The sequence below is a fragment of the Pan troglodytes genome, chromosome 4, assembly GCF_028858775.2.
Source record: "Pan troglodytes isolate AG18354 chromosome 4, NHGRI_mPanTro3-v2.0_pri, whole genome shotgun sequence".
NCBI classification, from domain to species: domain Eukaryota; kingdom Metazoa; phylum Chordata; class Mammalia; order Primates; family Hominidae; genus Pan; species Pan troglodytes.
Window position 1 is genome coordinate 146,610,629 of NC_072402.2, and position 25,880 is coordinate 146,636,508.

General features: G+C 38.9%; 1 protein-coding gene across 3 annotated transcripts in view; it reads left to right on the plus strand.

The window, feature by feature from the left end:
- The window catches only part of ADRB2 (adrenoceptor beta 2), a 139,195-nt gene that overhangs the window by 49,260 nt on the left and 64,055 nt on the right, over positions 1–25,880 (plus strand). Inside the window, exon 3 of one of the 3 annotated variants that reach the window (XR_001717389.3) lies at positions 164–24,666. The exons of the other annotated variants lie outside the window; for them this stretch is intronic. The gene's annotated coding sequence lies outside the window, so the exon portion shown is untranslated. Of the gene's footprint in view, positions 1–163; positions 24,667–25,880 lie in introns of those variants that run through there. 3 annotated transcript variants of the gene reach the window in all.

Sequence of the window (25,880 nt, forward strand, 5' to 3'; positions counted from 1 at the left end):
TCTGCAGGCCTCAATTTCTCCCTCCATTGAGAAAGAAATCCAGGCAGCATTTGAGCTCCTTTTTCTCTATTCCTTCAAACCTTATTGTCCACGGTCTCCAAGGCTTCATTGTATTTTCCTGACCTGTCCTTTTCATCCTCTACACTTGCTTTTCTGTTTGCAGAGAAACTGTTCCTGGCTTAATGTGGAATTGAACCCCAGAATGCAGAACAGCTCTGAGTCTCAGTCATAGACACCCAGGAGGACTCTCACTGCTGGTCAGACAAGTGCCTGGACTTTGGGTCGCCATTCCTCTCTCTTTTGACACCACTGCCTGTTTCACCAAGTTCCCCCCCCATGGCATATGACAGCATGATGCCCCAAGGGAGAAAAGCTGCCAAGAAGGGCCCTGAGTCTTTGGCATTGGGCTAGAAGGTGGCGCTCTCCTAGCATATGACTCAGGCTACAAGGGGATGCTTGCCTCCTGAGCACTGTCAGTTTCCTTGCTTAGAAACTGGAAATAAGAAGAATCCTGTCATCTCAGAGGACTTTATGGGAATCAGATGAGAAAAGAGGTTCTGAGGAAAACTTCGATTTGCTATTTAGATCCTTGAGTCCAAGACTCTCAGCCACTGCTTTGACCTCCTACCTCTCCGGCATGCTATCTCTTCACTTCACCCACCCTGGTAGCTTCTCCAGCAATAACAGAGCAGCTCACATCATGGGCTCTGGAGTCAGGCTGCTGGGTGTTTCCCACTGGCTCTAATCTTACCAGCTGTGTGACCTTAGGCATGTTAACTCACCTCTCTGATCTTCAGTTGTCTCATCTGAAAGTGGGGATAAAACAGAACCTACCTCAAGGGTTGCTGTGAGATAATGTATGAAATGCACCTGGCACAGCACCTACAATACATTCATTCCTGCTGCTATTAGTGTTACTTCTTTGAAGATCCACAGCCTGTTATCACTAATAGGATCAGTGGGAGACTGAATATAACTAATGTGACTAGTAGGCGTCCTGAACACTGGCAGCTCTCTTGAGGTGTGGTCCACAGAACTTTGGCAGTCCTCCAGATCCTTTCAAGAGGTCCACAATGCCAAAATAATTTTCAGAGTCATACTACTTGGCGTTTTTCACTGTGTTGACATTTGCACTGATGGTGCAAAAGCAATGATGTGCAACTGTGCAAGTGGTCATTGTATTCTTTACCACTATGCATGCCCAGAGATGGGGGGAAACACAGTTTCACTTAACAATGTCTTTTATTAAGCAGTAAATATTGTTATTTTTATTAAATTTTGACCCCATTTTTACTTGAAAGAATGACTAACAGACAAACTATGATTATTCAGATGTGGGCATGTAGCAGACATTTCCACAGAAATGAATGAGGTAAGCCTGTCGCTTCAAGAAAAATCACTACCAATATTTGTTGCTAATGATAAAATTCAAGCTTACAAGTAAATTTTAGAAAGCTTATGTCTGCCACCGCAAACTTGTCAGTTTCCCAATACTTGAAGATTTTGCATATAAGATTTATAGTAATATTAATTAATGTGATTTTTTTGTATTATAGAATGAAATGTGTCAACATTTGGAAGACCTGCGTAACTAATATTTTCCCAATGATTAATGTATGATGTTACAAAATCATGCAGGGGTAAAAGATCCTTTGAAAGTGTAAGTTGGACCAATGGATTATATGTAATCAACTAAGGAAAAGTTCATTGATAAGGTTCCAGATTTTGCATTGAAACTAACCTTTCAGAAACTGCCACAAGTTTTTGTGTAATATCAAAGAAGAATATCCATGACTACCTGAGATGGCCATTAAAATATTCCCCCTTTTTCCAACTATGTCTCTGAGTGAGGTCAGATTTTATTTATATACTTCAACAAAACATCACATTGTAATAGATTAAATGAAGAATCAGATGAGAATCAAGCTATCCTCTATTAAGCCAGATGTTGAAGAGATAAGCAAACATAAAATAATGCCATTTTCTGAATATAATTTTTTAATTTTGAAACATTTTCATAAGGAAATGTCAATTATGTTCCCATGTCATGGGTGTATTTTTGTTACTTTCATATGAATTAAAGCGATAACTTTAAATTTTATGTTTTAACTTCTTATTTGGTAAATATCACTAGATGGAATCTACATAAATGAAATCTATGTGTAGTTCTCAATCATCTTTTTAAGAGGGTAAAGAGGTCTAAGACCAAGAAGCTTTAGAACCACTGCTGTAAATGTTTGAGAGAGAGATGGAGAGCAAAAGAGGGTAAAGAGAAGTTCCCGTGCTAAGCATAGGAAGTGACAGGCCTGTTGTGTGCTCTGTTCCTCAGCTCACACCAGGAACACTCTGGAGTTACCTGTCCAACACAGAGCCCCACATTTTAGCAGGGATACTGACAAACTGAACATTATTCCAAAAAGGGTAACTGGAGGATAAAAATTATGTCCCTGGAGGAACAATAGAAATAAGTAGATAAACACCCTGAGGCTGGGCGCGGTAGCTAACGCCTGTAATCCCAGCACTTTGGGAGGCCAAGGCAGGCAGATCACTTGGGGTCAGGAGTCCCAGACCAGCCTGATCAACATGGAGAAACCCTATCTCTACTAAAAAATACAAAAATTAGCCAGGGGTGATGGCATGCACCTGTAATCCCAGATACTAGGGAGGCTGAGGCAGCAGAATGGCTTAAACCTGGGAGGCGGAGGTTGATGTGAGCCAATATCATGCCACTGCACTCCAGTCTGGGTGACAGAGTGAGACTCTGTCTCAAAAAATAAATAAGTAGGCCGGGCGCAGTGGCTCATGCCTGTAATCCCAGCACTTTGGAAGGCTGAGGTGGGCAGAGCACGAAGTCAGGAGATCGAGACCATCCTGGCTAACACAGTGAAACCCCATCTCTACTAAAAATACAAAATGTTAGCTGGGTGTGGTGGTGGGTGCCTGTAATCCCAGCTAGTCGGGAGGCTGAAGCAGGAAAATCGCTTGTACATGGGAGGTGGAGGTTGCAGTGAGCCGAGATCACGCCACTGCACTCCAGCCTGGGCAACAGAGCAAGACTCTGTCTCAAATAAATAAATAAATAAATAAATAAATGAAAATAAATAAATAGGCACATATGTACCATGGAATACTATGTAGCCATAAAAAAAGAATAAGTTCATGTCCTTTGCAGGGACACGAATGAAGCCGGAAACCATCATTCTCAGCAAACTAACAGAGGAACAGAAAACCAAACACCGCATGCTCTCACTCATAAGTGGGAGTTGAACAATGAGAACACATGGACACAGGAAGAGGAACATCACATACCAGGGCCTGTCGGGGAGTGAGGGGAAAGGGGAAGGAGAGCATTAGGACAAATGCCTAATGCATTTGGGGCTTAAAACTTAGATGATGGGTTGATAGGTGCAGCAAACCACCATGGCACATGTATACCTATGTAACAAACCTGTATGTTCTGCACATGTATCCCAGAAATTAAGGTAAAATTTAAAAATAAATAAATAAATAAACTTACTCTGGGAACAAAAAGGCAAAACTAAAAATAAAATAAAATTTATAGAACTATAATAGCTTCTTCAAATCTTTGAAAGGCTGTCAGAAAAATGTTGACCAAAGGGTTGTATAAGAATGGCCTCAAATATGTATTTTGGTACACCAATATTTTTTCTTCTGTTTTCACCTCTGTCATTCTCTAATGATTCTCCCCGCTCTAAAATGTTGTTTCTAGTCTCTTCTCATTCCCTTCTCTTTTTCTCTTTCTTTTTCTAGCTTGCTTTTTCTCTCTCTGACCCCTTTCTCTCCTTCCCTTCCTTTCATTAAATTTCTTCCTTAATTATCCACAATATATAATAAATACATTTTTTTCAAAAAGTTTTGTTTCTTTTTTTTCTTAAAAAGGTGTGAGTAGGAGGAGAATGAGGAAGAAGAGGAGGGAGGAAGAGGGGAGGGCCCAGGGGGAGGAGATGGGGGAAAAGAGAATAAAGGGGAGGGAGAGGAAGAATAAAAAATAATGATCTGTTTTTGTTCCCCCTCTGTAACCTGATGTATTTAATAAGACAAAAGTGTGAATGATGGTGGTTCCCAGGGCAGGAGCAAGAGCATTTCCTCCCAGCATGGAGAGCAGGAGGGTGAGTAAGGCTGAGCCTTGGGCTTTGGGTGTTATTTATCTCAGGTTCATTAGAGAGAAAGAAAAAGTCACAAAACAGTGAGTGTGGATGTTTTACAGACAATGTGAGGCAAATAGAATAGAGAATTTTCGAATATTTTTAAAAGACTTGTAACAAGATTCCTCTTCTAGGAAAGGAGCTTAAGGAAATAATCTAATATATAGGCATAAAACTATGCACAAGAATGGCTGTCACAGTATTAATTAAAATAATGAAGAACTGACATACCCTAAGTGTACAACAATAAATGATTAAATTATTTCTGAGATACAAATGTAAATTAAGACTATTAAGCAATCAATAAAAATAATTAATAGAGAAATAAATAATGGCATGGGGAAATACAAGATAATGTTGAAATTTAAAAAATAATGAAGATACCAAATTAAATATATGTAGTAATTTAGTCAATATATTTTTATTGAGCTGCTACTTGCACTATAGCAGATATTGGACATTTAGTATTGTGCATAATCCCTGCCTTTATACAGTTTAAATTCAAATAAAAAATATAGATTTTAAATAATTAATTAGACAAATAATTAGTTGCATGCCTTTTGTTCCCTGTTTCAATAAATAGACATGAATTTGTGAAAAGCTATAAGGAATGATAAAATATTAATGCTGGATTTTTAGATGGTAAAGCTGTAGGTGCTTGATATATTCCTTGTAAGTTACATATTTTCCAAATTTCCTAGAATAAGAATATATTACTTTTAAAATCATCTTAAATGTCAATGATACTTAAGAAAAAATATCTAAGGAACACACTCTTGCAATTAATTTCTAACCTTCAGCCTCCCTTCCTTTCTCCTTTACATCATTAGACACCAATGACACCTTCTGCCTCTATGACCTACCTAGAAAACCAAAACAGGCAATGGCCTTCATTCTTTTTGAAAAAAGTGCTAGACAAACAGAGTTTGAGGTGCCAGGTAGGCTACGAGGCAAAAGACTGGCCCTTTTCTTATGGAATTCAAAATGTGAAGATAGGAACAGACGGGTAACCAGTGCAACTGTTACTGGGCACTATGCTGAGCACTCCATGTGCCTCATTTCATTTACTCTTCACTGCAAACTATAGAATAGATTCTGGGTTTAGACCCATTTTACAGATGAGGAAACTGAGGCTCACTGAAGTTAAATAATACCTTGCAGGTGGCAGAGCTGGAATTCAGATTCCCATGGCCTGACTCCAAAGCCCAAGCCCTAAGTAAATCACGAGGAAGAAGACAGAGCTGTGAGTTAAGCTGTTCAAGGTCCCGCAAGGGAGAGGACCTAGCCCAGACCTAAGTATGAGGGGAATCTTCCTGGAAGAAGCAACCTGTACCTGAGACCTCAAGGGTTGCAGACAAGGGCCTGTGGACTGATTCTGGAAAATGAAAGCTCAGTAGGACTAGCATGTGGAATACTGCAGGGGATTAGGGGGAAGGCAGAAATGAGGCCACAGAATAAGCAAAGAACAAATCATATAGGTCCTTGAAAACTCAGTTAGGACATTTCATGTTTATCCTCAAAAATGTTGGGAATCACTAAAGTGTTTTAAGCAGGAAAACATCAGGGTCAGTTTTCCACTTACAAAATATAATTCTGGCAACTTGGAGAATAATTTGGATGAATCAAGACTGAAGGCCAAGAGGCCAATTAGGAGGCTATAGACATCAATCAGTAGAAAGATGATGGTGGCCCAAAGCAGGATAGAAGCAACAAGGAGAGAGATAGGATGTCTGGTCCCAGAGGTATTTTGGAAGTAAAGTTGGCAGATGTAGAGGAGGTGAGACAAAGGCAGAAATAGGATGCCAAGATGTTTCTCTAATAGTGTGCCAATCAAAGTGCCCGTCGTTGAGAAAGGGGACATGGGAGGAGGCTGCCATTCTGTGGAGCAAAATCAGTTCACTTTAGGACAAGCTGGATTTGAATCACCATTGTGACATTTAGTTGGCAATGCCCAGTAAGAAGGCAGATATAAGAGTCTGAAGCTCAGGAGAAGGAGCTGGGCTAGCAGTTCATCTATCTAATGGTTGAGCCTTGGAAATGGATGAAATTCCCTTGAGAAAGCTGTGTATGAGAAGAAAAGAAGGCTTATGATCAAATCTGAAAAACACCAGCATGTGAAGTCGGGGGAAAAAAATAAGTCAAAACAAACAAACAACAACAATAACAACAACAAAGAAACAGGAAATGAGCAGCTGCCAGGAAGGTAGAAAAAAAAATGCCTACAGAGGACAAGCGTGGTGTCATGGAAGCTGCAAAGAAAATTTTTCTGGAAGGCAGAAGTGGTCAGCAAGCAAAGAAATGTTAAAAGGATTTAGAAACAAGGAAGTTGTCAGTCACCTTTGGGAAGCCAGCTTCAGTTGCAAAGTGAGGGTAGAAGCCAGACTGGAGGGTAGCTGTCCAGCAGGAAAGTAGGTGGGAAGAAGTGGAGATAGCACATGCAAGCACCTGGAAGCATGGCTGGAAAGGCAAGGAGAAAGAGGGAGCAATAGCTGGTGGCGAAACTGGACTAAATATTGGTTCCTTCCCACTTCACAGTTATCATGATTTGATAGATGAACTAGACCAATTTCTCTTTGCATGAACTAAAATTGATAAGTGGCATTACTATCAATCAGGAACCACTGAGCTTCTAAATCACCTGATTTCTCTAGGAAGATACCAAAAATAAAGATCATGTACAACCTCACAACATTTGATTTAGATTCAAGAAAGCTGCAATTAACCCTTTGATTCTATGTAATCATAAAATTTTATTATTATTTTGATTATAATAACATCAGCTAACATTTGTGGATCACTCACTATATGCCATGAACTGTTCTAAAGGCTATGCATATAACTAGTTTGATCCTCACAACACCATGAGATAAATCATTATCCCCATTTTACAGATGCAGAAATTGAGAGAGAGTTGAAGTAACTGGTTCACAATCACAATCGCATGGCAAGCAAGTATTGGAGTCAGGATTCCTTAAGGGTGCTTCTCCCTGACTTATCCCAGGGACAGGGGAGAAAAAAAAATTGAAAGGTCCGGGGCAGAAAAGGTGAAATAATTCTGAGGTTGCCAGAACACTTCCATTCCAGAAAAGTCCTGGCATGAAAGGAGAACAAACTGGTCTGTAGGTACTCTCAGCTACTTTTCCCTAGTGGGTCAGGGGCAGACAATGGTATTTCCTGAGCCAAATGCTCTAGGCCTTGCTGGCACCAACCACTTAAATATGTTCTTTGAAATTCTAGTTGTCTGAAGGCTGGAGCACAGAGGTGAGCTGAATATCCTAAAAGGACTACTGAAGAGTGGAAAGCACAAAGTCCTTCTTGTAAATGGTCATCCCAGCTTGATTCCATATCTGCACAGCTTTCTACCATTTGTTGAGGGCCTATATACCATTAAGTCATTTTGTCTTCATGACAAGCCTAAGGGAGGCAAGCCTAGGGAGGAGCTGTGAACCCTGGATCTTTACACATCTTCTCCTCTCTTTCTGAAACATTCTTTCTCCTCTCCATTTTTCTTACGTGATTGGTTGGCATCTGGCTTATCATTCCCTATTTCTTGTCTTACTGGGTTAAAGGGAAGGAGAGTCGTAAGAATCTTAAAAATATATTTTTATTTGGTTTTGAACTAAATGAGATAATGATCTATGTCTCTTCTTAGGAGGAAGGAACACCAATATTAACCCTTCAACAGCTGCCTGGGCACATCAGAAATACTCAAGGATAAGTGACACCCAGGTTTATGAACCTTGTATTGGTCAGATTCAGTCAGGGTAGATTTGTTATGATTGTTATGAAATAAGAGAGTTGTGATATGAATTAAACGCTATGCAATTATGGCAGAAACTAGGAAAGTGAAATTCTGAAAGTGGTATTTAAAGGATCAGGAAAGGATTCATAGTAAATCTGAAAAGTCAAAAGTCAAGCACATACAGCAACACAAGTGGGCTCATAAAGGGGAACTGCAGGAGATGTCTGTGGGAAATCATTGCCTCTCAGAGGCAACTGCTCTGGGTGTTGCAGATGAGATGATGGGCCTGGAGCTGCTGTTTGTAAAGAGGAAGAACTGGAAGTGCTGGAAGCTACCAGGTACTGCTATGCCTGTCACTCCATCTGATCACATGACCTTCAGAGTGATAACGGCTGCTGCTTCACCTCTGCCTTCCAAATCTTATGCAAGTCTCTCTCTTGTACAACTCTGGCTTGAGACCATAAAGGAAACCATACCTAGTTTCTGATTAAACCAAGCTGACACAGTAAAATCCAATTTATCCAATTGGTAAATCTCCTTTACCAATGAGAAGTAAAAGACAAACTAAAGTAAGGGTTGACTAACATGAGCAGGGATGTCTGAGTAACATGAGATGGGATGTCAACTTACAGTCACCTTGCCTTTTCTTACACCTCCTGCATGCCCAGTGTGTCAGCACATTTTCTAACACTGTACCATTATCTCCACAATGGCATGAGCATGTATCCCCTCTTCTCCCCATGGTCATTAACCCTGTTCAGATTCTCCTCACCTCTCATCTTGAAGACTGAGTGTCTTTCGAGTCCTCCACTCACCCTGCTCTCTCTGGCCTCTTCATCTTGCGTGCTTGATCTTTCTTCTGCCTGGAATGCTCTTCCCTCCTTTATACTTGAGGTCTTAGTTTAAAGATCACTGTATTTTGGAAGCATTTTGGATCTCTCAAAAAATCTGAGTTAGATACCACACTGATTTGCTTCTCTATTCTAGTACTTATTACATTTTAGGTCTTATTTAATTGTCTGTGTTCCTCTCCATTACCATCAACTAGGGCCTGACACATAGGGGTTCAATAATTGTCAAGTGATTGACAGAATGAATGAATGGATGGATGAGTGAAAAAGTCTCTCCATTTCCAGTGTGTATTCTCTCTAATATCTTCTATATTCTACACTGAAATTATCTTTTTGAAAGCCTGGACTTCTTCAGTGGCTTGTCATTGCCAGTGGATAAAATGCAGACTTTTCATCTGTGCATTCAAGAACTACCACATATAGTCTCAGCCTACCATTTCTTTCTTTTTTTTTTTTTTTTTTTATAGATGGAGTCTTTCTCTGTTGCCCAGGCTGGAGTGCAGTGGCATGGTCTCAGTTCACTGCAACCTCTGCCTGTTGGGTGCAAGAGATTTTCCTGCCTCAGCCTCCTGAGTAGCTGGGATTACAGGCACGCACCACCACACCCAGCTAATTTTTGTATTTTTAGTAGAGATGGAGTTTCACCATGTTGGCCAGGCTGGTCTCGAACTCCTGACCTCATGATCTACCTGCTTCGGCCTCCCAAAGTACTGGGATTTCAGGCATGAGCCACCGCACCCAGCCCCAGCGTACCTTTTCTAAACGTCTCCCAGGATTCTTCCATAAGTATCCTCTATACTTTAACCAAACTTATCAACAAATTGTTCTCTGAAGAACAGTAATTATTTGCGATAATAATTTCAAAAAAAAACTTTTATTTATTGAGCATACACTATATGTTAGTCATTATAGTATATATTTTATCTATTTTATCTTACTGAATTATTACAATAATCTTGTGAGGCTTTCATCTCTTACCCTTATTTTAAAGATGAGAAAACCAAAGTTCAGAAAAGATAAGTCACTTGCCCTAAGTCACTTGGCCAAAATCACATAACTAGTAGGTGATGAAACCAGTATTTAAATTCATGTATTATCCAAAGTCAAGACTATAACCATTCCACTCTACCATATCTTCCTGCAAGAAGTTTTCAATAACCATTTGTTGAATTATTTAATTAACTAGGTGACTAATATAACCTATATACTTTGTATAGCTTATCTCATTAGCATTCACACAACAGCTTTATGAGAGAAGCTATTATTATTCCCAGATTACAGATAATAAAAGTGAGACTCAAAGAAGTAAAGTAACTTACTCTAGGCCACACATTTCAAAAGGGAGAAAACTGGGAAATTGAACCCTGGTTTGTTTGCCTCCAGGTTGGCGCAACTAGCCACTATGCTACACCAATCCTAGTTAAAATCACCTATTGCTGGATCTGGACTGGTCTCAAGTTACCGTCTTGTCTCAGAGCCCTCACTCAATGGATACGAATAACAATTCCCATGAAGGCTAAGTGGCAGCACATGATTATGGTAAACCAGGACTATGGCTTGGTGTCCAGTGTGTTTTCATTATAAAATCTGTCTTCTTTTCTCACCAAAAATGTATCCTAGATGAGAGCCAAGGCTTGCCCATTAGACAACAGGGAACACACCCAGCCCACTCAGTCTTTGCTCATGCTGTACACTTTGCCTATTAAAATTCAACTTTACTCTGCTGGTCCTGAGGACGTCTGTTTTCTGTTTTCTAAGAATATGAGAGATTTTGAGTCAGAGACACATCATAACTATCTTCCAGGAGCTTAAAAGCAAATAGAGACTTTACTGATAGGAATGCTGTGACCATTAGACAAAGATTCCATGAAAACAAGCTCTCAAGACTTTCTATTTATACAAGCACTGGAGCTGGTGAGTTCTGGAAGTTGAATGTTTAACCTAAGTGGATCCTAGGGAATTGTCACCTTCCTGGAGGAGTGAGAAATTCAAGAAGAGCTGAAATGCTATAAGAGCTGGAGCCCATCTACCTGGAGATTGGAAGTTGAATGGGGCTGGGGTATAGCACAAGAAAGCAGAGAGGTGGCAAGAGGGTTTCAGACTAAAGAGACAATGAATTTTTTTCACTCATTCAATTATTTCTTTTGTCAAAACATATGTATGATGCACCTACTATGAGCCACACTTTGTATGAGAACTTAGAACGGCTTAACCTAGGCTAGCATCTCAGAGAAAACTCCTGTATTAGTCCATTTTTATACTGCTATAATGAACTGCCGAAGACTGGGTAATTTATAAAGGAAAGAGGTTTAATCAACTCACAGTTCAGCATGGTTTGGGAGGCCTCAAGAAACTTACAATCATGGAGGAAGGTGAAGGGGAAGCAAGTCACCATCTTCACAAAATGGCAGGAAGGAGAAGTGCCGAGCGAAGGGGGAAGAGCCCCTTATAAAACCATTAGATCTGTGAGAACTCACTCATTAGATCATGAGAACAACATGGAGGAAACCACCCCTATGATCCAATTACCTCTACCTGGTCTCTCCCTTGACATTTTGGGATTATGGAGATTACAATTCAAGATGAGATTTGGGTGGGGACACAAAACCTAACCATATCAACTCCTCTCCCAAGGAGAGGAGTTTTCTCTGAGATCTGAAGCTAGGAGATTGGGTAAAAACAGAGAAAACATTCCAGGCAGGTACAAATAGCAGCTGTAATGGAATGGCCCTGAGGTGAGAGAGAACATAATACTTTGGAGGAACTGAATGAAGGCCACTATGCATAGGGAAATATTACTATGAGATGGGATAATGGATTGGTTAGCAGGTTCAAATTGTGGAGAGCCTTTTAGTTTATGAATTTTTATAATTAGTAAATGGCAGTTTTAAAACTTGGTCCAAATATTCTCTGATACTCCTCCTATTAAGAAGAGCTTTCCTTCCCTCTCCTTGAATTTGGGCCTTGTGATGCTGTGCCAGATTCTGGCCTCAGGCAAGTCTTAAGAAATGGCACCTTCTACTTCCTGGCTTTGGGGACACTTTTGGAACTTAGCCATCATGTTTCTAGGAAGCCCAGGAAGCCTATGGAGAGAGCATGTGGACGGGAACTAAGGTCTCTGACTCTGAACTTGCAGATAATAGCAGCATTAACTTATCAGCCATATGAGTGAGCCATCTTGGATGTGGATTCTCCATTCCCTAGTCAAGCCACTTCAGCTGATGCTGTAAGAAGCAGAGATGAGCCTTCCCTGCTGAACCCCACCTAAATTGTAGATTCTTAATGTAGATAAATGATTGCTATTATTTTCAAGACAATAAAGTTGGGAGTACTTTGTTAAATAGTAATAGATATCAAAAATATAGGTAAATGAGAAGCCATTGAAGAATGTTGAGTTTTAAGAAGTTTGTTTCTCATTATAGTTTTCTCTTCATATAACGGAGTATATCACAGCTTTTTAATTCATAGAGTTGCTCTGAGGACTGAATAATATAGTAAAAGTAAAGTGCTTGCACAGTGTTGGGTGTTGAATAAGGCTTCAAGAAGTGTTACTTATTATTGTTATTTTTAGAGTTTAGAGGAAAGGATGATAGAAAATTATTCCAGGAGTCAAAGGATAAGTTATTGGTTACTTGGACTAGAATGGCAAAAGTAGTGATAAAATGGATGGATTAGGGAGTTATTTAGGATGTAGAAATGATGGGCAGTCATAATTAATGGATGTGGAAGCTGAGGGAGAATAAAAACTCAAGAATAACTGAAGGATTCTGGCCTTGGAACTGGGCCAACAAGTGTAGCAGATAACTGCTGAATTTGCTTTCCAACATCTTTTCACCCTGCAGGTAATTTTTCCCCACTATACTGCTGAGAAATCAACCTGCCTCCACTCTTAATCCATTTGGTTTGAGCAGAGTGGATCCACTCCACTTCCTCCTTCAGGTTAGACATACTACCCAAGCCTTAGCCAATCTCCCAGGCAAGTGGTTCCAGGATTGGCACATGACCCAAACAGGCCATTTGGAGGCAACAAGACTCAATTTTAGGGCATTTTATTTGTTTGAGTTTGGAAAAGGAATCTCTTTATCTTTACTTTGGAACTTAAGCCTGTAACTATTAATATATAAAACTAGAACTATTGCAGTCATCTTACATCTGACCATAGAGCCAACACTGTGTGAAAAGAGAACAACTAGAAGGTGATGGCATTGTTTGAGCTCTGTGTCAAGCTATACCACTTGAGATATACCAGCAGACCTTTTAGTTATATGAGCTAAAGGATTTCTTTTTTTCTTTTGCTTTTTTTTTTCACATACACCAGTTTGACTTGGGTTGATGAACACTTGCACTTGAAACAGCCTACACTGATACATTAGTGATGCAAGGGAAAACTGGAAGAGAACAGGTATTGTGTTACAGCTGACTGAGATATTCGTGACTATAGAGAGAAGTTAGGGTTGAGCATAAATTGGAGTGAATTGAGGCACAATTGGAAGTGGGAGAAATAGAAATGAAATGCCTAAACCAGTCAAAGAATTGTGGTCATCTCACACTTTATTAGTCATCAGAAAAATGCAAATAATATCATAATGTGACACCATCACACATCTACCAGAATGACTAGAACCAAAAAAAAAAAAAGACAATTTCAAGTATTGGCAAGGATGTGAATTAGTTAGAATTCTTACACACTGCCAGTGGTATTGTAAGTCTATGCAACCACATTGGAAAACTGATTGGCAGTATCAGTTTACTGCTCAAGCTGAATGTATGCATACCCTGTGATACTAGATGTATAACCAACAGAAATACATGCATGTAAGCACCATAAGATGTACAAAAATGTTCATTGCAGGTCTACTTGTAATAGCTTCAAACTGTACACTAATCAAATTATACTTAACCATAGAAAAAATTGTGGTGTATTTTCTCAACAAAATACTATACAACAATGAAAATTAATGAACCACAGAGCTCAAAAGCAAGCAGAAAAAATTTATGGTGCTATAAGTCAGAATATTCATTAGCCTTTGGGAAGGTGGTCTCTGGAAGGAGCAATGGCGGGGAGACTCTCTGGGATGCTGGTAACTTCTTATTTCTTAATATGAGTTCTGGTTGCACAAGTGTGATCTCTTTGTAAAATTTTACCTACAATTTGTACATTTTTCTGAATATTTTCTATACCCCACTAAAACTTCAAAAAATAAAAATGTGGGTATGAGGAGCCATTAACCAGTGGAGTAAAGTTGGAAAGGAGGCTGGAGAGCTGAAAGTGGGTTTCATGACTAGCATCTTCAAATTTTGGAATCCAGGAAACGGGAGAGACTAAATGAACATAGAAATGGGTGACCTTCCCTTAAGAGATGCCAATCCTTGATGTTGGGGAGCCCCATGTTGACCCTTCCCTGATAGGGAAAAGCAAGACCAATCAAATGGAGCTGCCTGCTGTCCTCTCTAAGAATCCAGCCCTTGTCCTACAGTTGGGAGCTGTGGGAGATGCAGCCTTGTTGATCTGATAGGCTAGGATCCCTGATAAGGTTGGACACTGCCTTTTGGGAACTGTTTCAGTGAACTTTGGAGAGTCTTGTGGGGAAAACAGACAGAGGCATTGGTTTCTTCAGACCTCAGACATGAAAATTCTCCAACCAAGTCTCATTGCCTCTAAAGAAGAAGGAATTTCACTTAATTTCCTGCAGAATAGATGAAAGAGGCAGAGAGGGCTATGTATATTCCATGAACTCCTAAATTCCAATTTCTTCACATCTTTTCCAGTGCCATTAACTATCCTTCCTACAGAGTCAGTTCAGGCTCACCTCCCTTCTCCTGGAGTTCAAGGAGTCTCTAGCCTCCCTGCTTCGTGGCTGACAACCTCCTTCCACAGAATAGTCAGAACAATTCTTCTAACATGCAAATCTGATTGATCATGCCACTCTCCTTCCTATGAACTTTAATGCATCCTCCATCTTGAGTTTCAGCCCAAACTTCATCAAGAAGCACAAGGCCTGGTGACCTAGCCCTTGACCACGTTTTCTAACATCATCTCTGGCCTCCTTGTTCCCTCACAATCCAACACGTCAGCCATGCCCAACATCCCAGAGAGCAGGTAGAATGCTGAATGTGGAGGTCGTTTTACACTTCCGTGCTTTTAGCCCAAACACCTTTTCTTCGTTTTCCTGTTGAATACTTATTTACCTTTGAAAAACCACACCTAGGCATCATTTATTTTGGGACGCCTTCCCTGAGAGCCTCTACTCCTTCCTCTCATTCTGATTTTCTGTTTTCTTTCACTGTATATGTTACAGGGTTCTGTATTTATTCACAATGGTGTAGCTTTCCTATTAAAACTCCAGATACTCAAGTGGCCAGGATTTTGTCTTGTTTATCTCAATCCCTGATTCTTAAAATGGCATTTGGCATGTGATAGATTCTCAAGAAGGTTTTGATAAACACACTCTTCAAAGCATAACTCTATGTGTTATCATTGAACTGTAACTTTCAAGTGACTTTTTTTAATCATTCTTATTGTTGTGTGCATACATGGTTTAACTAACTATGATGATAAGCATAACTAAAACTTTATAACTGCTTTATGAAGGGTGTTATTTCATTTGATCCTCGCAACAGAAAGCCTGGTAGAATGGCCTCTTTCTTTTCTTTTTTTGAGATGGATTTTTTATTATTTATTTATTTATTTATTTATTTTTAAAATTTTTATTATACTTCAAGTTCTGGGATATATATGCAAAACGTGCCAGTTTGTTACATAGGTATATACGTGCCATGGTGGTTTGCTGCACCCATAATCCTATCATCTACATTAGATATTTCTCCTAATGCTATCTCTCCCCTAGCCCCCAATACCGGGACAGTCCCCAGTAAGTTATGTTTCCCTCCCTGTGTCCATGTGTTCTCACTGTTCAACTCCCACTTGCGAGTGAGAACATGCAGTGTTTGGTTTTCTGTTTCTGAGTTAGTTTGCTGAGAATGATGGTTTCCAGCTTCATCCATGTCCCTGGAAAGGACATGAACTCATCCTTTTTATGGCTGCATAGTATTCCCTGGTGTATATGTGCCACATTTTTCTTTATCCAATCTATCATTGTTGGGCATTTGGGTTGGTTCCAAGTCTTTGCTGTTGTGAACAGTGCTGCAATAAACATACGTGTGCATGTGTCTTGATAGTAGAATGATTTATAATCCTTTGTGTATATACCCAGTAATGCGATTGCTGGGTCAAATGGTATTTCTGGTTCTAGATCCTTGAGGAATTGCCACACTGTCTTCCACAACGGTTGAACTAATTTACACCCCCACCAACGGTGTAAAAGTGTTCCTATTTCTCCACCTCCTTTCCAGCATGTGTTGTTTCCTGACTTTTTAATGATCACCATTCCAAATGGCATGAGATAGTATCTCATTTTGGTTTTGATTTGCATTTCTCTAATGACCAGTGATGATGAGCTTTTTTTCATATGTTTCTTGGCTGCATAAATGCCTTCTTTTGAGAAGTGTCTGTTCATATCCTTTGCCCACTTTTTGAAGAGGTTGTTTTTTTTCTTGTAAATTTAAGTTCCTTATAGATTCTGGATATTAGCCCTTTGTCAGATGGATAGATTGCAAAATGTTCTCCCATTCTGTAGGTTACCTGTTCACCCCGATGATAGTTGCTTTTGCTGTGCGTAAGCTCTTTAGTTTAATTAGATCCCATTTGTCAATTTTGACTTCTGTTGCCATTGCTTTTGGTGTTTTAGTCATGAAGTCTTTGCCCATGCCTATGTCCTGAATGGTATTGCCTAGGTTTTCTTCTAGGGTTTTTATGGTTTTACATCTTATGTTTAAGTCTTTAATCCATCTTGAGTTAATTTTTGCATAAGGTATAAGGAAGGGGTCCAGTTTCAGTTTTCTGCGTATGGTTAGCCAGTTTTCCCAACACCATTTATTAAATATGGAATCCTTTCCCCATTTCTTGTTTTTGTCAGGTTTGTCAAAAAATCAGATGGTTGTAGATGTGTGGTATTATTTCTGAGGCTCTGTTCTGTTCCATTGGTCTATATATCTGTTTTGGTACCAGTACCATGCTGTTTTGGTTACTGTAGCTTTATAGTATAGTTTGAAGTCAGGTAGCATGATGCCTCCAACTTTGTTCTGTTTTGCTTAGGATTACCTTGTCTATATGGTCTTTTGGTTCAGAATGGCCTCTTTCAAACCCAGTCCCACAGATAGACCAGCAAAGAAGTCTCAAAAAAAAAAAAAAAAAAGGAGGAACTATTAGAGGACCCCTTGATATTTATTTGTCTCTCAGCTTTTAAAAATTTATATTTTAGATATTTTATAATATACACAATAGTACATTACTGCATGTTTGCAACTTATAAATGAATAAACATATATGGTGGGGGAGAGCTTAAAATTGGTTCACTGATAGAGTGCACGATCAAAAAGGTTTGGTGACACTGTGTTAGACAGCACATGGGCCTCTGTGTTTCAGTACTTGAGCAAGGAGACTTATGTAGTCTGCCAGCTGGATTGCAGGGTATATATTTTATAGTTTGGTGACATTTCTCTGCCTAGGTTATGTGCCTGAGCTCAATTCTCATCTTCCTATTTTTCTTATTCCTGTTTCTCAATTACTAGCAGTGATAGCAGTAGCATTTAACATATATTGAGTACTCACTCTGTGTCAGGTGCTATGCTAAATATTTCCATATATTATCTCATTTAATACTTATAATAGAACACAGAGAAAAAAATGGCAGATAGGAGGCAGAACTAGCTTGCAGCTCCCATTGGATGGATAGAGCACCACGTGGAACTCACATCATCAACTTGTGCTCCAAGAACTACTGAATTCCAAAGATAAAGGACATAATCTCTTGGGAGCTCCATGGTCCCACCCACCACCTGAGAAACCCAGATACTTATCCAGAAGACCTTAAGGCAAGCTTGCATCTTCCCTATACTACTGCAGCTGATACTTTTTTGAAAACACCACCTCCGGACTGGAGGCCAACCAACACAAAACTAGGGTGCTAAACAAAACTACAATCAAGGACCCTAACAGAGTCCACTTCACTCCCCTGCTACCTCCACCAGAGCAGGTGCTGGTATCCATGACTCAGAGACCTGAACACAGATCACAGGACTCTTTGCTTACACTCCCCAGTGCCAGCCCAGAGCCTGGTAGCTCCACTGGGTGGCTAGACCCAGAATAGAAATGATAATCACTGCATTTCAGCTCTCAGGAAACCTCATCCCTAGGGGAAGTGGGACAGTGCCACATCAAGGGAACACACTGTGGGAAAAAAGAATCTGAACAGCATCCCTTGAGTCCCAGATCTTCCCTCTGACACAGTCTACCTAAATGAGAAGGAAACAGAAAAACAATTCCAGTAATATGACAAAACAACATTCTTTACCATCCTCAAAAGATCACCCTAGCTCACCAGCAATGGATCTAAACCAAGAAGAAATCTCTTAATTGCCAGAAAAAGAATTCAGAAGGTCAATTATTAAACCACTCAAGGAGGCCAGAGAAAGGTGAATACCAACTTAAATAAATTTTAAAAATAATACAGGATATGGATGGATAAATCTCCAGAAAAATAGATACCATATATAAAAAACAATCACAGCTTCCAGAAACAAAGGATATGTTTGGAGAAATGCAAAATACACTGAAGAGTCTCAGCAATAGAATTGAACAAGTAGAATAAAGAACTTCAGAGCCTGAAGTGGGCTTTCAAATTAACCCAATCCAACAAGACAAAGAAAAAATAATTTTAAGAAAATGAACCAAGCCCCCAAGAAATTTTGGATTATGTTAAACAACCAACCTAAGAATAATTGGTGTTCACAAGGAAGAAGATAAATCTAAAAGTTTGGAAAGCATATTTGAGAGAATAACCAAGGAAAACTTCCCTGACCTTGCTAGAGACCTAGCCATCCAAATACAAGAAGCTCAAAGAACACTCCACAAATTCATCACAAAAGGATCATCGCCTAGGCACATAGTTATCAGATTACCTAAAGTCAAGATGAAGGAAAGAGTCTTAAGAGCTGTAAGGCAAAAGCATCAGGTAACCTATAAAGGAAAACCTATCCCATTAACAGCAGATTTCTCAGCAGAAACCCTACAAAGTAGAGGGGATTGGGGTCCTATCGTTAGCCTCCTGAAACAAAATAATTATCAGCCAAGAATTTTTTATCTGGCAAAACTAAGCTTCATGAATGAAGGAATGATACAGTCTTTTTCAGACCAACAAATGCTGAAAGATGTTGCCACTATCAAGCCAACACTACAAGAACTGCAAAAAGGAGCTCAAAATCTGGAAAGAAATCCTTGAAATACACCAAAATAGTACCTCCTTAAAGCATAAATCTCACAGGACCTATAAAACAATAACAACATGAAAAATAAAAGATATTCAGGCAACAGCATGATGGGTAGAATAGTACTTCACATATCAATACTAACATTGAATGTAAATGGCCTAAATGCTCCACTTAAAAGATACAAAATGGCAGAATGGGCAGGAATTCACCAACCAAGCATATGCTGTCTTCAGGAAGACTCACCTAACACATGACTCACATAAACTTAAGGTAAAGGGGTGGAAAAGTATATTCCATTCAAATGGATGCCCAAAGTTAGCAGAAGTAGCCATTCTTATATCAGCCAAAACAGACTTTAAAGCAAAAACAATGGTTTAGTAAGACAGAGGGACATTATATAATGATAAAACGAATGGTCTAACAGGAAAATATCACAATCCTAAATACATATGCACCTAACACTGGAGCTCCCAAATTTATAAAACTATTACTATTACACCCCATGGTGTAATAAGAAATGAGACAGATGGCAAGAAAATGATAATGAGGCACTTCAATACTCCACTGACAGCACTAGACAGGTTATCAAGGCAGCTAACAAAGAAACAATGGACTTGAACTATACCCCAGAACAAACGGACTTGGCAGATATTTACAGAACATTCTATCCAACAACTGCAGAATATACACATTCATCAGCACAGGGAACATTCTCCAAGATAGACCATAGGGTAGGCCACAAAACAAGTCTGAATAAATTTAAGAAAATAGAAATTATATCAAGTACTCTTTCAGACCACAAGGGAATAAAATCAGAAATCAACTCCAAAAGAAACTGTCAAAACTGTAGAAATTCATGGAAAGTTAATAACCTGCTCCTGAATGATCGTTGGGTCGACAATAAAATCAAGATGAAAATTAAAAAATTATTCAAACTGAACAATAATAGTGATACAACCTATCAAAACCTCTGGGATACAGCAAAAGTGGTGCCAAGAGGAAAATTCATAGCACTAAATGCCTACACCAAAAAGTCTGAAAGAGTGCTAATAGGCAATCTGAGGTCACATCTCAAGGAACTACAGAAAAAAGAACAAACCGAACCCAAATCCAGCAGAAGAAAAGAAATAACAAGGATCAGAACAGAACTAAATGAAACTGAAACAACAACAAAAAATACAAAATATAAATAAAATGAAAAGCTGGCTCTTTGAAAAGATAAACAAAATTGATAGACCGTTACTGAGATTAGCCAAGAAAAGAAGACAGAAGATCAAAATTAGCTCAATTAGAAACAAAATAGGAGATATCAACTGATACCACAGAAATACAAAAGATCATTCAAAGCTACTATGAACACATTTAGGCACACAAACTAGAAAACCTACAGGAGATGGACAAATTCCTGACAATATATTACCCTCCTAGATTAAACCAGGAAAACATAGGATCTCTGAGCAGACCAAAAACAAGCAATGAGATTGAAATGGTAATTTTTAAATTGCTAACAACAACAAAAAAAATCCAAGACAAGATAATTCACAGCTGAATTCTATCAGACATTCAAAGAAGAATTGGTATCAATCCTATTGACACTATTCCACAAGATATAGAAAGAGGGAATCCTCCCCTAATCATTCTACAAAGCCAGTGTCGTCACCCCAATATCAAAACCAGGGAAGGACATAACAAAAAAAAGAAAACTACAGACCAATATCCCTAATGGAAATAGATGCAAAAATCCTCAGCAAAATATTAGTGAACCAAATCCAACAATATATCGAAAAGATAATCCACCATGATCAAGTGGGTTTCATACCAAGGATGCCAGAATAGTTTAACATATGTAAGTCAATAAATGTGATACACCACATAAACAGAATGAAAAACAAAAATCACATGATCATCTAAATAGATTCAGAAAAAGCATTCGACAAAACCCAGCATCCCTTTATGATTAAAACCTTTGGCAAAATCAGCATAAAAGGGACATATCTTAAGGTAATAAAAGCCATCTATGACAAACCCACAGCCAACATTATATTGAATGGGAAAAGTTGTAAGCATTCTCTATAAGAACTGGAACAAGAAAAGGATGCCCACTTTCACCACTTCTATTCAACATAGTACTGGAAGTCCTAGCCAGAGTGATCAGACAAGAGAAAGAAATAAAGGGCATCCAAATTGGTAAAGAGGAAGTCAAACTGTCACTGTGCACAGAAGATATGATTGTATACCTAGAAAACCCTAAAGCCTCATCCAAAAAGCTCCTAGATCTGATGAATGAATTCAGTAAAGTTTCAAGATGCAAAATCAATGTATACAAATCAGTAGCTCTGCCCTACACCAACAGCAATCAAGTTGAGAATCAAATCAATAACTCAACCCCTTTTACAATAGCTGCAAAAAATAAAATAAAATAAAATAAAATTCTTGGGAATATACCTAACCAAGGAGGTGAAACACTCCTACAAGAAAAACTACAAAACACTGCTGAAAGAAATCACAGGCAGCACAAATAAATAGAAACACATCCCATGCTCATGGATGGGTAGAATCAATATTGTGAAAATGACCATACTACCAAAAGCAACCTACAAATTCAATGCAATGCCCAACAAAATACCATCATAATTCTTCACAGAACTAGAAAAAAACAATCCCCAAAGTCATGGAATTTTAGGAACCATGGCTAAATACTGGAACCAAAAAAGGAGCCCAAATAGCCAAAGCAAGCTAAGCAAGAAGAACAAATCTGGAGACACCACATTGCTTGACTTCAAACTATACCATAGGCCATAGTCATCAAAACATCATGGTACTGGTATAAAACAGGCACATAGACCAATGGAGCAGAATAGAGAACCCAAAAATAAAGCCAAACACTTACAGCCAACTGATCTTCAACAAAGCAAACAAAAACATAAAGTGGGGAAAGGACACCCTATTCAACACATGGTGCTGGGATAATTGGCAAGCTACATGTAGAAGAATAAAACTGGATCCTCATCTCTCGCCTTATATAAAAATCAACTCAAGATGGATCAAAGACTTAAACCTAAGACCTGAAACCACAAAAATTCTAGAAGATAACATCAGAAAAACCCTTCTAGACATTGGCTTAGGCAAAGACTTCATGACCAAGAACCCAAAAGCAAATGCAACAAAAACAAAGATAAATTGATGGGACTTAATTAAACTCAAAAGCTCTGCACAGCAAAATAAATAATCAGCAGGGTAAACAGACAACCTATAGAGTTTGCAAACTTTGCATCTGACAAAGGACTAATGTCCAGAATCTACAAAGAATTCAAACAAATTAGCAAGAAAAAAAAATCCCATCAAAAAGTGGGCTAAGGACATAAATAGACAATTCTCAAAAGAAGATATACAAATGGCCAATAAACATATGAAAAAATGCTCAACATTACTAGTTATCAAGGAAATGCAAATCAAAACCATAATGCAATACCACCTTACTCCTGCAAGAATGGCCATAATTACAAAATCAAAAAATAATAGATGTTGGCATGGATGTGGTGAAAAGGGGACACTTTTACACTGCTAGTGGGAATATAAACTAATACGACCACTATGGAAAACAGTGTGGAGATTCCTTGAAGAACTAAAAGTAGATCTACCATTTGATTCAGCAATCCCACTGCTGAGTATCAACCCAAAGGCAAAGAAGTCATTATACAAAAAGATATCAATCAAGTGGATAAAGAAAATGTGATATTTTATATATATAGTATACAGTATATACACATATAGTATATTATATATATAAATATATATTTATACACACACAACTATATCATCGAATACTACTCTGTCATATAAAAGAACAAAATCATGGTATTTGCAGCAACTTGGATGGAATTGGAGACCATTATTCTAAGTGAAGTAACTCAGGAATGGAAAACCAAACATCATATGTTCTCACTCGTAAGTGAGAGCTAAGCTGTGAGGAGGACGCAAAGGCATAAGAACAATACAATGGACTTTGGGGACTTGAGGGAAAGGGTGGGAGGTTGGGGGGTAATAAAAGACTACACATTGGGTAGAGTGTACACTGCTCAAGTGACAGGTGCACCAAAATCTCAGAAATCGCCCCTAAATAACTTATCCATGTAACCAAACACCACTTGTTGCCCAAAAACGCATTGAAATAAAATAATGATAATAAAATACTCATAATAATTGCATGAGATAGGTTTTATTATCCCTGGTTTACAAATTAGGAAACTAAAGTGAAAAAACTTGCCCAAGGTCCCAGAGCTATGTGGTGGAGCAGAGATTCAGTCCTACCTCTTGAATAAAAAAGGTGAAATTGAAGAATAGTTCTGGATTCAAACACAGATTTTGTCATTTATTAGGAAAGCTATACAACAGTATTGTCTTTACTTAGAGACAACTGACCCGTTGTTTTAATGTCTAGTCTAACCCTGTAATGGCCCTCCTAGCCAGACACAAACGAAACATGATGCATATGGAATTCGGTGTTTCGGAAAGATGTGCATGCCTCACAGTACCAGTGGGAAACTACTCTTGTAAACAGCATAATTTTTAACCACCACTACCCCCACCACCACTCCCATCATGGCAAAATGCCCAAAGTCATTAGGCAGTAAGTACGTCAGTGTTTGACGTGAGTCTCAAATAAAAGTGCAGCAAGCCAGTATGCCTTGATTTCTGATGGCAAGACCTCACCGAACTGCTTATTTGAAGCCAGCACCAGAAAGAAGGGAGAAAGGGGTGATGGATTTTCCAAGGCAGGCAGCGAAACAGATACCAGAGCAACTGAGAATGACTCTAACTACCTACTTCTCTAGCGGCCTGGGAACACATCCTGGGGCATGGCTTTTTATGATCTAGTGTACTTCCTTTATGCCCTGAGATTTCCCTGTGGGTCCTGGACCCTCAGGGATACATCATACAAGGCTCAGTCTTCTACCTAACATCTGCGTTTTGCACATTGCTACGCAGTTATCCCATCTCCCAACTGCCTGTTGGCAAATGCACAACACTTCAATCTACCCAGGTAACGCTTAGTGGGAAAATAGGATGTCAATGAATCCAGAGAACCTGTGATGATGACATAATGACTTGGCCAAGGTCATCCTGTGATGAAATGAAAAATGAAACTCAAGCTTGGTATCTGTACTGACATCTGTGGATAACCCGTTAGTTTTTGGAACCTGACTTGGACACCTTAGGAGTGTCAGGTTCACACTGTACTTGAGGAGCTTAACTGAGACCATGTCTTCTTTTTCCCTTCCCTCTTCTCTTTGAGAAATGTGGTCTGGCAAGGAGCAGAGCAGCTTTTTCCCAGGCATTCAAGTTTGAGTTGGTTTATTTCTGGTGCACTGGGTGGGATAAGCCAGGAGACCCAACTAGGATACCCCATCCTGCTGCTGGGAATAGAAGTAGGAGGCAACCAGTTTTCCACTGAATGGGAGCCCAGGCTGAGTGACTACAACAAAGCCTCAAATTAACATAGATCAGCAGAGGGGAAACTGCCCCAGGCAAGGATGGTGAAGTAGATGATGACAATGACACAATAATAATAATAATAATAATAATAATAATAATAATAATAGCAGCTAGAATTTATTGCATTTTACATGCGTTAGCTCATGTAACCTAACCTAACATTATTATTGATACCACATGTGTACATTTGTGGAAATACAGGCACAGAGTGATTAATTCACTTAAGTCATATAGCTCAAAGGTAGAAGAGCTCAAAATCCAATGTCTGGCATTAATAGCTGAGTTAAAGGATATTCTTTTAGACAGCAGAAACATTTTTATAAATTTTTTTTATAAATGCAATCTGACCTAACAACCAGATGACCCAAGGTTCATCTATAAAATAAACAAAACCAGAATGGCCCAACTACCATTCTGGTTGGAGGGGAAAAAGGGAAGAGGAGAGGATGCTGAAGCCTCACTTTCTTGGCCCTCCAACTATGCCAGTCCTGGAGAGGAAGAGGAGCTTCTGTAGAACACAGTTTTTAAACCACTGGTCTTGTCTGCCATCACCATCACCCTCCTTTTTTTTTTAAATGACTACATATATTTTGATATACTCAAACGCCAAAAGTACATAGCAATGGAAAAGATGCACTATTCCTACATGAAACAAATAAATGAATTGCACAGAACATCGAGTCAAACAGCTAGATATAAAAGAGTATCTAACGTTCGTTTTCATTATAAGAAATTTCAAAAACTGGTAAACCCAATCTATGGTGACAGAGGACACGAGGATGACTGACTAGCTTTGAGAGCATCTCTTATTTTAAAAAGTAAGAAAATAAAAGTCTAATAAAGGAAATGACTTAATATTTGATTTAGGGTCAAAGTTGAATTCAAAGTTTCCATCTCCTACAGTATTTTTACAAATACCCAATTTCTTGCAAATATTTACTGAAATCTTTCTGCTTGCTAGGTGCTAAGTGCTCTTCTAGACCCTGAGCACTCAATAGTAAATAAAAAAGATAAGCTCATATTCTCATGTTGTCTGTATTCTAGTTGGGCGATATTGGCTGTAAGAAAATCAATGAATACATGAATAAATCAATTAAGAAAATACCAGATAGTAATAAGTAAAATGTAGAGAATTAAAATAGGTAAGAGATTACAAGTGACTATCTGGCTAGCTCAGATTAGATGATCAGAAAGAGGTGACTTTCAAGCTAAGACCTGAGGGACAAGAAGTGGCCAGCCACATGACAAGGAACGTGTTCCAGGCAGAAGGAACAAAGCGCCGAGGCCCTAAGGTGT